The 9,632-nt window shown below is 41.2% G+C and overlaps 1 long non-coding RNA gene and 1 pseudogene across 1 annotated transcript in view; one reads left to right on the forward strand and one right to left on the reverse strand.

The window, feature by feature from the left end:
• The first annotated feature begins 2,142 nt into the window (after positions 1-2,142).
• Positions 2,143-9,632, forward strand: part of LOC107183675 — a 20,313-nt gene continuing 12,823 nt past the window's right edge. The window contains exon 1 of the long non-coding RNA XR_001514470.1: positions 2,143-2,153. This is a non-coding gene — a long non-coding RNA (uncharacterized LOC107183675). The remainder of the gene's footprint in view (positions 2,154-9,632) is intronic.
• On the reverse strand, positions 5,467-6,270 carry LOC102767348 (annotated as a pseudogene).

Genomic DNA, 9,632 nt, shown 5'->3' on the forward strand with positions numbered 1-9,632 from the left:
GGTGGGGAAATTGAGCAGATACACAGGTATGTTGGAGGACTTTTAAGAAAAGAGAATTTTAACTGAAACCCGAAGTCTTTACTGGTTAAATATTTTTTTGACAGAAGTAACAAAAAACTCAATTAAGGTTGGCTTAAACTACAAAGGTTCTAACACTTAATGTTGATAGACAATGTGAAAGATGGCAGGTCCAGAGGTGGCACTGTGTCAGTGTTGTCAGTGACTCAGATGCCATGCACCTGTGTACTCCATTACCAAATGTTGGTGTCACTCCCACATGGTTGTGCTATGGCTGTCTCCACTCCAGCCGTTACATCTCCATAGTTAGCACCGAAGCCAGAAGCAAGGGTGTACCCTGTTTCCTTCCCATCTCATTCTTTTAAGAAAGGAAAAATTCTCCCAGGAGGCCCCATAGTTGTCCATTAATATGTCATTGGCCAAAACCGACCCAAGCATTAGTAGGGGTTTATGCAGTGGCTGTAACTGCCTTAGACCAACACCAATTCCTTCCAATTGAACATCCTTAGGAAGAAGGCAATGTGTTGTGTGAGCAACCATCATCCCACCATAAAGTAGAAATGGACACGGTAGCTGAGGATTCAAGGCCAAGGGAACAGAAGAACAAGAGGAGCAGAATATGCAAAGGTACAGAGGTGTGGGGGACACCCCGGTGCTTGGGATTGCTGGTGGTTCATTACCGCAGGAACATCGCCCCGGTGGGGAGAGGTGCTTTAGTTCTCATATTACATTTCATACTTGGAGCAGGGCAGGCCTAAGACAGTGAGGAGCTACTGAGAGACACGGAGCAAGAGAGTAAATGCAGAAGCTGGTGGAAATACCACAAGTGTGCAAGGTTACCTATATTCTAGGACCCGAGCAGGGTTATTCTGTGGTGGGCAAAGTTATTAATAAACTCTGAAGGTTTCTGTTCAGGTGATTATAACTGACAAGAGAGGTTATACATGATATTAATGAATGACCTTAATTACTTACCTTGCTATTCAGCAAGTTCAACAGCTACCTGTTTCTGGATATTAGAATGCAGGACACTTAGCCCAGGTCCTTTACAGCCATGATATCCCACCTGTGTTGCCTGCAGCTCACCATTTCCACCTGACCTGGACCAGCCTGAGGCCTACACTCCCTGCCCAGGGTGCTGAAAACAACCCAGCACTTAGGGTTGTAATTTATACAGGACACTCACATCTCTGAGTGTTAGGGTGAGGGTGAGGGTGAGGGTGAGGAGGACCGTATCCCAATTTACAGAGGAGGAAACAGAGGCAGGAAATAGGTAAGGGGCTGATGGGTGAGTTGTGGGGGTGGGATTTGAGCAGAGCCTGTATTTCCCAATCCACCGTGCCACTTACTGACTTCAGAAGGGGGCGCCCCGACTGACCAAGAGGTTTGCTGAACCTGAGCTTCCTCCTGCCCTCACACCTCCATTTCCTATGGTCAAACCCTCACATCCTGGCACCTTCCTGAGAGGGAAAGGGTGAAAGATACAACTACATTATAGATAGGAAACAAAGCTGCACTTTGTTGTCCTAGCGTGGACCTCTCGGTCATAATTAGCACAGGCCGCAGGACCACAATTCCCCTCGGGCTCCGTAAATGTTGGCAATGTGAGTGCAGGAAGGTAACACAGGTCTGCCTTTCTCCCCTGCAGTACGGCTCACAGCCTTGACCTTCAGAAGCACATTCATTGCTGTTGGGAGTCACTGTGATAATTCTCTCTCTCTCTCTCTTTTTTTCTTCTATCTAGTTGTTCTGATTCAGTCCAAGGGCTACATCACTACATGCTTCTCAAACTGGAGGATGCACAGCCCCGATTCTGTGCCGGGAGCAGGCCAAACAAGAGCATCCAATGTATCTTTCTGAAGCACCAAGTTTATTACAAGACTTAGAAGAACCAAGTACTTTAATGAGAATCATCCCCTCCCACAAACATGGAAGGAAAGAGGAACAGGAGAGGTGAAAAGGACCCCAGGGGAACAGGCTGGCTGAGTGGTGGGCCTGCAGTGAGGGGGCCTCTCCTGTTGTACCTGAGGTGTCTTCATCCATCCTCCAAGCTCAGCAGGTATTTTTGGTCTTGAGTTTTGAAGGCCACAGAGCTGCCCGGTGCCCTTCTGATGTGAATTTGTGTGAAGAACATTGTGGCAGTTTGTGCTGTTCTCCCGGGGGTCCTGGCACACACAGCGCGCACATTAGGTTCTTCCTCTTCTGGTAGCGATCTCGGCTCAGGCTTTGTCCTTTCTCCCTGCACCACGTGACCGGGCTCCCTGGAGCTCATCATAGTTTAACTCTTCATTTAAAGTGGAGGATGCATAGCTTGACCTCCCTGGACTCTTCGGTTGTGTCCCTTCCTTGGCTTTCCACCATGTACATGGACTGTCCATTTTTTCATCACCATGCTTTTTTGTGGATGACCTGAATCAGAACTTTTTAACATAAAGTTCAAGAACCTGCTTAGCACCTGCAGACCCTTGCTGGTTCCCTCTGGGGATCCTCAGCTGCTGCTGCTGCTGCTGTTAGGGCTGTGGGTGGACAGGAACCTCCAGGGTCACACTGGAGGGCTGGGCTGAAGATGATGGACCTGGTCTCTGAGCCATGGGTCTACCATAAACTTCTTCTATCCCTTGGATGAGAATCAACAATTTTAAAAATGTCGTTTCCAATTCAAAAAATGGGAACAATGGCACGAGGTAGTTATTTTCTGCTCACAATCTTTTGCTGCAGCTTCCCAAAGTTCTTTTCTATGAACGGCAGGTTCCCAGGGACCATTGTATGGAGAACCACTCCTAGGCTCCATATATCTACCACGGGGCCATCATATTTTTGGCCCAAGAAGTGTTCTGGGGCAGCATATGAGAGGATACCACAGAATGTCCTCACCTTATTGCTCCAAAATTGCTGAGTCCAAAGTCTACACTTTTGCGTCCCTATGAGCATCAACGAGCATGTTCTTTGGTTCAGGTCTCTGTGGACCATGCCTCTTTGGTGGCTGTGCTGCACAGGTGATACCAGCTGGCGGATAATGCCTCGGGCCTCATTCTTGGGCATGTGGTAGTGGTCCTCCAGGGGATCGGGTATGTTCCCTCCACTTAGGTGCTCCATGATGATGAAGAGTTTTCTGCTGCTCCCAGTCACCTTGAATAACTTGACTCTATTCTGGTGATTGAATGCCTTCATGCCTGGAAGTCCTGCAGGGGAAGCCTCTGGAGGCTGGAGGAGCCCTGCTGATTGATGACTTGACAGCCATTTCTGTACCGTCCAGAACGTGTCAGTCCAACCTCCCCTTGGCTGCTCTCTGCAATGGTGTTGAGGAACTTATAATGCCCACTTTGGGCTCCTGGTCAGCAGAGATGGCTGCAAGGTCATCTATATGGTGACTTGCTAACTATACTAATGGATAAGACTAAAAAATTCTGCTAACTACTATTAGTAACTATGCTAAAGAACAAAACTATGCTAATACTAACATTAACAATGCTAAATATACTCACTACCTATGAAAATAAACAATAATTATGTCAACTAAGTATGTTAACTCTACTGACAATACTAAATATACCAACTGTACTCACAAAGCTAACTAAAAATACTAAAAAAAAAATAAAAATGAGAAAAACAAGGACAAATGAAAAAAAGTAGGAAACAAAAAATTTGAGAAAATTAAAAGGAGAAAAAACAACTGAAAGAAGACAAAGAGAATAAAGAAAAACGGAAATAGAGAGAAAAGAAAAAGTATAACTAATGGAGAAAAAAGAGTACATAAAAGAGAAAAATAAAATGGACAGGTGGCTGGGGCTGGAGGAGGGGGCACGGGAGTGATAATAAGCTAACAAGTACAAGTCTGATAGGTCACCACAATCTGCTTATGGGTTACAAGGACAAAAACTTTAGCCCAGCCAGCACCTGCTATAGGAGTTTTTTTGTAATTTTATTACAATGCTGCTTTATAAGGCCAGAGCAAGAAACCAGCCTTTCATAGCTGGTAATAAACATAGTGGTTTCCTCACTTTTTATTCTGAAGATATCTTTACTCTAAAAAAATTAAAAGACCAGAAAGACCTTTTTGTTTATGTGCGATACTAAAGATTGTCATTTGCTTTATTATAAATTAAAATCTGTAGGATGCATCAGTGACCTTTTCATTTATAATTTAAAAATCTATAAATAATTTTTGTCATTGAGAGTCATGATTGTGTCTACCATTAAAAACATTCAATTCCTTTTCCTTAAATTCTGATTGGTTTAAAAACGATGCTACAACTTGACTGATATCACAATACTCTAAGAAAATATCTGTTTTATAAGACATGGGAAGGTACAATATTAACATTTATAAAGCAGAGAGGACAACTTTCATTATATTTTTGCCAGTAAGATCAGGAGCAGAAGCATCAGAAACCTTGGACACCAGAGGGTAGTGAATTGCTATATTCAAAGCAATGAAGGAAAAATGTTGTCAACCAAGAATCTTATATCTCACAAAACTGTCCTTCAACAATGACAGAGAAATGAAGACATTCCTAGGTAAACTTAAAGCCTTATGAAAATATATCTATTAAAGTAAGTACATGGACAGTTATAAAAGTAGTATTGTAATTTTGGTTTGTAGCTCCACTTTTTGTTTTCTACTTAAGAGACTAATGTATTTAAAAATCCAAGTGTTTGTGTTTGGATTCACACACACACACACATAAAAAATAACAAAAAGAAACAAAAAAAATTTACAAATAGGTAGAAATTTAAAAACACATTCTCAGGCAACCAAGGGTCAAAGAAGAAATCACAAGAGAAATTGGAAATTACTTAGAGATAAATGAAAAAACAAAACAAAACAAAAAAAAAAACAACACACAATTTTACAGAACTTACAGAATGCAATGAAAGTGGCACTCACTAAGGAAATTTATAGCTGTTGATGTATACATTTAAAAAAATCTATAATTAATAACTAATTTTACACCTTACAGAACTAGAAAAAGAAGAACAAACTAAGTCCAAACCTAGTAAAAGAAGAAAATGTTAGAGGTTAAAGTGAAGATAGACAAAACACATATAAACAAAGAGCATTGGAGATTTGAGATTAGGTGCAAACTATAATGTATATGTAATTGGAGTCCCAAAAGGAGAGGAAAAAAGTATAGAAGCAATGTAATTTTCCAGACTATAATCCAGACTCTTTAGTCTGTCAGTTAAGGGCTTTCACAACTTGGACCCAATAGCTTTCTAGTTACATCTTCCGCCTGCTTCATAAGTTCAGGCTGTTTCCTCCAAAGGAAGAAAATTGGCTCCTCCTCCCTCCCACCCCGCAACCCTGCAGGAAAGGCCTGTCCTGTCTCATACTACATCTGGGTTAAGTTGAAGACCTTGTGTTTTAAGCTTGGCAGTAGTCAAAAGAGGTTTTGTTCACATGACCATCCACTGCTACATGACCCTAAAACAGCCCAGTACTTCCCTCTACTTAGAGTCATATTCTTTGCTCTTTTGGACGTCAGGTTTCATGGCATCACTGGCAGGCTTCCAGCCAGCAGGGCACACTTCCCGATGTTGCCAGTGAACTGAAAAGCCTGAACTAGTCTCAGAGTCTCGTTTACAGAGCGGCCAACAGGGAGGGATGTTTACGGTGATCTGGTGAAGGATACAGTGATAAAGAGTTCCCTGAATGAGATGCCTTCATCGGCCTTTGAGATCCCACAGTCCTGAGCAGTGGTGAACTTGGGGCCTGACACCAAGGGCCTGTTCATGGGTCCCCATCCTCCTCATTTCTTGGGTGTGTTGACCCATGCCGGGTAACAGAAGTGAGAATCCACAGAAGCACCAATCACTTGGCAGTTGTGTTTCTTAAATTCTGCTGCTCTATCAATGAAAGAAATGATCTCCATGGGGCACTCAAAGGCAAAGAGGGTAGAAGAAGAATACGTATTTTCCTCTGTAGTCAGATAGGCTGATATCTTTGAACTGACCATCTGGCATAACAGCTGTGGCTCTAAAGTTGGGGCCAGGGTGCCCAATTTTAGCATTTCCTGAAGACATCTAGCCATCAGCAGCACTGAGACAGAAATACCAAGACCAGTCAGGAGGATGACTCACATATCAATTACTTTCAATGCAAATGGATTAAATGCGCCAAAAGACATATGGAGACTGGATGGATGACAGAATAAGACCTTTACATATGCTGTGTATAAGAGACTCACTTCAGATCCAAAGACACACACAGGCTAAAAGTACAGGGATAGAAGAAGATATTTCATGAAAATGGAAACAAAACGCTGGGGTAGCAATACTTAGACAAAATAGACTTTAAAACAAAGGCTATCTAATAAGAGACAAAGAAGGACCCAGCAATTCCTATTTATCCAAAATAAAACCCCAAAACACTAAATTGAAAAGACATCTACATCCATATATTTATTGCAGCATTATTTAATAGCCAGGATATGGAAGCAACATAAGTTGCATCAATAGAAGAACGGATACAGAAGTAGAGCATATATACAATGGAATGGAATGGAATCTTACCATCTGTAACTACATGGATGGACCTAGAGGGTACTGTGTTGAGTGAAATAAGTCAGAAGAAGACAAATGCTATATGATTTCACTTGTTTGTGGAACCTACAAAACAAAATAAGCATAATAGAAACAGAGTAATAGATAAAGAGAATATTTTGAGGGTTACTGGAAGAGGGGGTTTGGAAGGGATGGGTGAAAAAGATGAAGGAATTCAGAAGCATAAATTGATAGTTACAAAATAGTCATGGAGATGTAAATTATAGCACAGGAAACATGTAATTGTTGATAATATTGTAATAACTATGTATGGGGTCGTATTCAACCAAATCATTTCCAAATCGCATGGCTACCTTTCTGAATACAACCCTCTTTGGATTCCTATTTTAGATCTTTGAGGATGTTGCTGTTTAATTTCACTAAAGCACAACCCCTATCCTGTTATACCTTCTTCAGAAATATTCTCAGGCTCCATATTGCCTACCAAATGAAAGAGTGGGTGACAGAGAGAATCTAAACTTATAAGCCTTGGTGACTGGATGATTGATAGAATGGTGACACACCCATTTCTTAGTGTTAACGTGTAATTTAAAGATCATGTATACAGCATGCTTATTATAAGCACTGGCACACAGTAACTAATTACAACTTTAAAATGGCAGGAAGTCCTCAGACATTATAGAGATCTCAGCAATAGGTTTATATTTCCTCCCAGCCCCTCTTCTTAGGCAGCTCCTGCCCATGTCCTCCCCACTTCAATTCTCTGCTTGCAAAGGACTGTGTATTAGTCGCTGTTCTCCAGAGGAACAGAACCAATGAGATATGCATAGAAAGAAATTTTTCACAGGAGTTGGCTCCCATCATTATGGAGGCTGAGAAGTCCCATGATTTGCTGTCTACAAGCTGGAATCCCAGGGAAATTGATGGTACAGTTTGAGTCCAAACCCAAAGGTCTGAGAACCAAGAGCACCGGCGTTGGAGAGCAGGAGAACATGACTGCCCCTTTTATTCATTCAACACTCATTTTTTCACTAAGATATGCAAAGCATTAATTTAGATACAGTGAAAGGAAGAGTGATATGGCCTGGTACCCCCTCTTAAGAAGCTCATTGTTTCTGTTAGGGTCACTGCTCATAACCAAATCCTCAATTGAGTGATTTCTCAAGAGCTATTACAGAGATGCCACTGTGGCTACATTTTTTTTTTTAGGTTTGTATATGTGCAAACCTGATACATGCAATCAACTCCAGAGATTGAGAAAATGAGGCTCAACAAGGTCAAGTTGGTCATTTCCTTGGATGGCAGAACGTCTATCTTGCAAATCATTTCTAAAATTATTTGCATTACACATGCAGAGATAAATTACCAGGAAACTATGAGCATAAATAATTTTTTATTATCCGCCTGTATTTTGTAGTGTGAACCTACCAAGTATTATTGCGTTATACTTTCAGTATTTTATTTTGCTGTGAGGCTCTGGGCATGCAGATGACCTATTCTTTTTTCATTTCCTCCATGCCTTATATTCAATATCTTTTGCACAAATAACACCTATCTCTTGTCAGGAATGTGTGAGAACAGATTGCTTGGCTCTCCTAGGCTGCAGTGTAACTGTCAAGCAGCAGTGCTATTTTTACAGATACAGCAAACAGGGAGGTAACTTAGTGAGGACAGTTCCCTCCTATTTATCGAATCGCACGAAGGACCAGTCAAGATCTCTGTCCACACCACAGCCGGACTGACATTTGAAAAAGGCAAATTTTAATTTGCTCCTTCCCTGCTTGTAATCTGTCTATAGTGTCCAATTACTATTGGGACGAAACACACATTTCTTAACACGGCCACAGGGCCCAAGATCTCGTCTCTTTCCACCTTCCCCACATCCGTTCCCCTCTCTCCCCCCTTATTCTCCAAACTTGAGCCTCTCTGACCTTCCATCCCTTTTTCTTCTAAACCAGAGATTTTCAACTGGTGAGCTGCAAGAATTTTTAAAACGTGCAATACCTGTCTATTTAGTCAGGGGCACTGACCTCTTTTCTATTAGATTATTAAATTAAAAAAAAATAACAACAGCCAACACAACAATAGCCATCTGGTGTGAATGATTCAAAATTATACCTATTTTTGTCAGATCTGCAAAGAAATATAATACATTGTTTGGTGTGCTGCAGAATTTCAGGAATTAGTTTATGTGTGCCATGAGATGAAAAAGGTTGAAAATCACTGCTCTAGACTCTGGGGCTGGACTGCCTGGCTTTCAGTCCCCAGTTGGCAACAGATGAGCTCTGTGATCATGGACAAGGTACTTATTTATACCTGTGCTTCAGTTTCCTCATCTGTAAGATGTATGTAATAAATCTACCCACTTGACAGTGATGCGGATAAAATAATACATGGGGAAATGTCCATTTGTGTCTGGCCCAAAGATAGGGCTATAGGAGGATTTCTATGATTTGCTATTCTTGCCTAAGTGTCTAATACATGCCTTTGTCTTTTTTTATAATGCTTCCCCCCACTGATCCTTTTCTTTAAAGGACACTTATCTATGCTAATAAAAGGGTAATATGCTAATTAGACTGGGAGACTGGACATCCTTCTGGACAAAGCCATAGTGGCGGGGCTGAGGAAGAGGAAGTTAGGGGCGAGCAGGCCAGGGGGGGCAGTTGGGGGCAAGCAGGCTGGCAGGCAGTAATATATAGATATATAATATATAGTATATATAATATATAGTCTGTAATATATATGAAATATAAGTATATAAACTCTTTTTTCTTTTCCTTTCTAATAATTAACAGTTAAATGGAGTGACTCCATTTATTTCTTTCTCATGCTTACACCTTTCTGCACATCCAGAGTTAGCCACAAGATGTCAGTCTTACAACTCAAATAGATTCTTTGTCTCTCCTAAAAGGCTTAAAACAAGTCAACTTACTTGAGTCCCCTGATGATTAGTGATATTGAACATGGTTTCATATACCTCTTGGCCATTTTAGTGTTTTCTTTGAAGAAATGTCTATTCAGATCCTTTGCACATTTTTTTAGTCAGATCATTTGTGGGTTTTTTGTTTGGTTTGTTTTTCCTATTGAGTGTGAGTTCCTCATATATTTCA

Source organism: Myotis davidii, unplaced genomic scaffold, assembly GCF_000327345.1.
Source record: "Myotis davidii unplaced genomic scaffold, ASM32734v1 scaffold1012, whole genome shotgun sequence".
NCBI lineage: Eukaryota > Metazoa > Chordata > Mammalia > Chiroptera > Vespertilionidae > Myotis > Myotis davidii.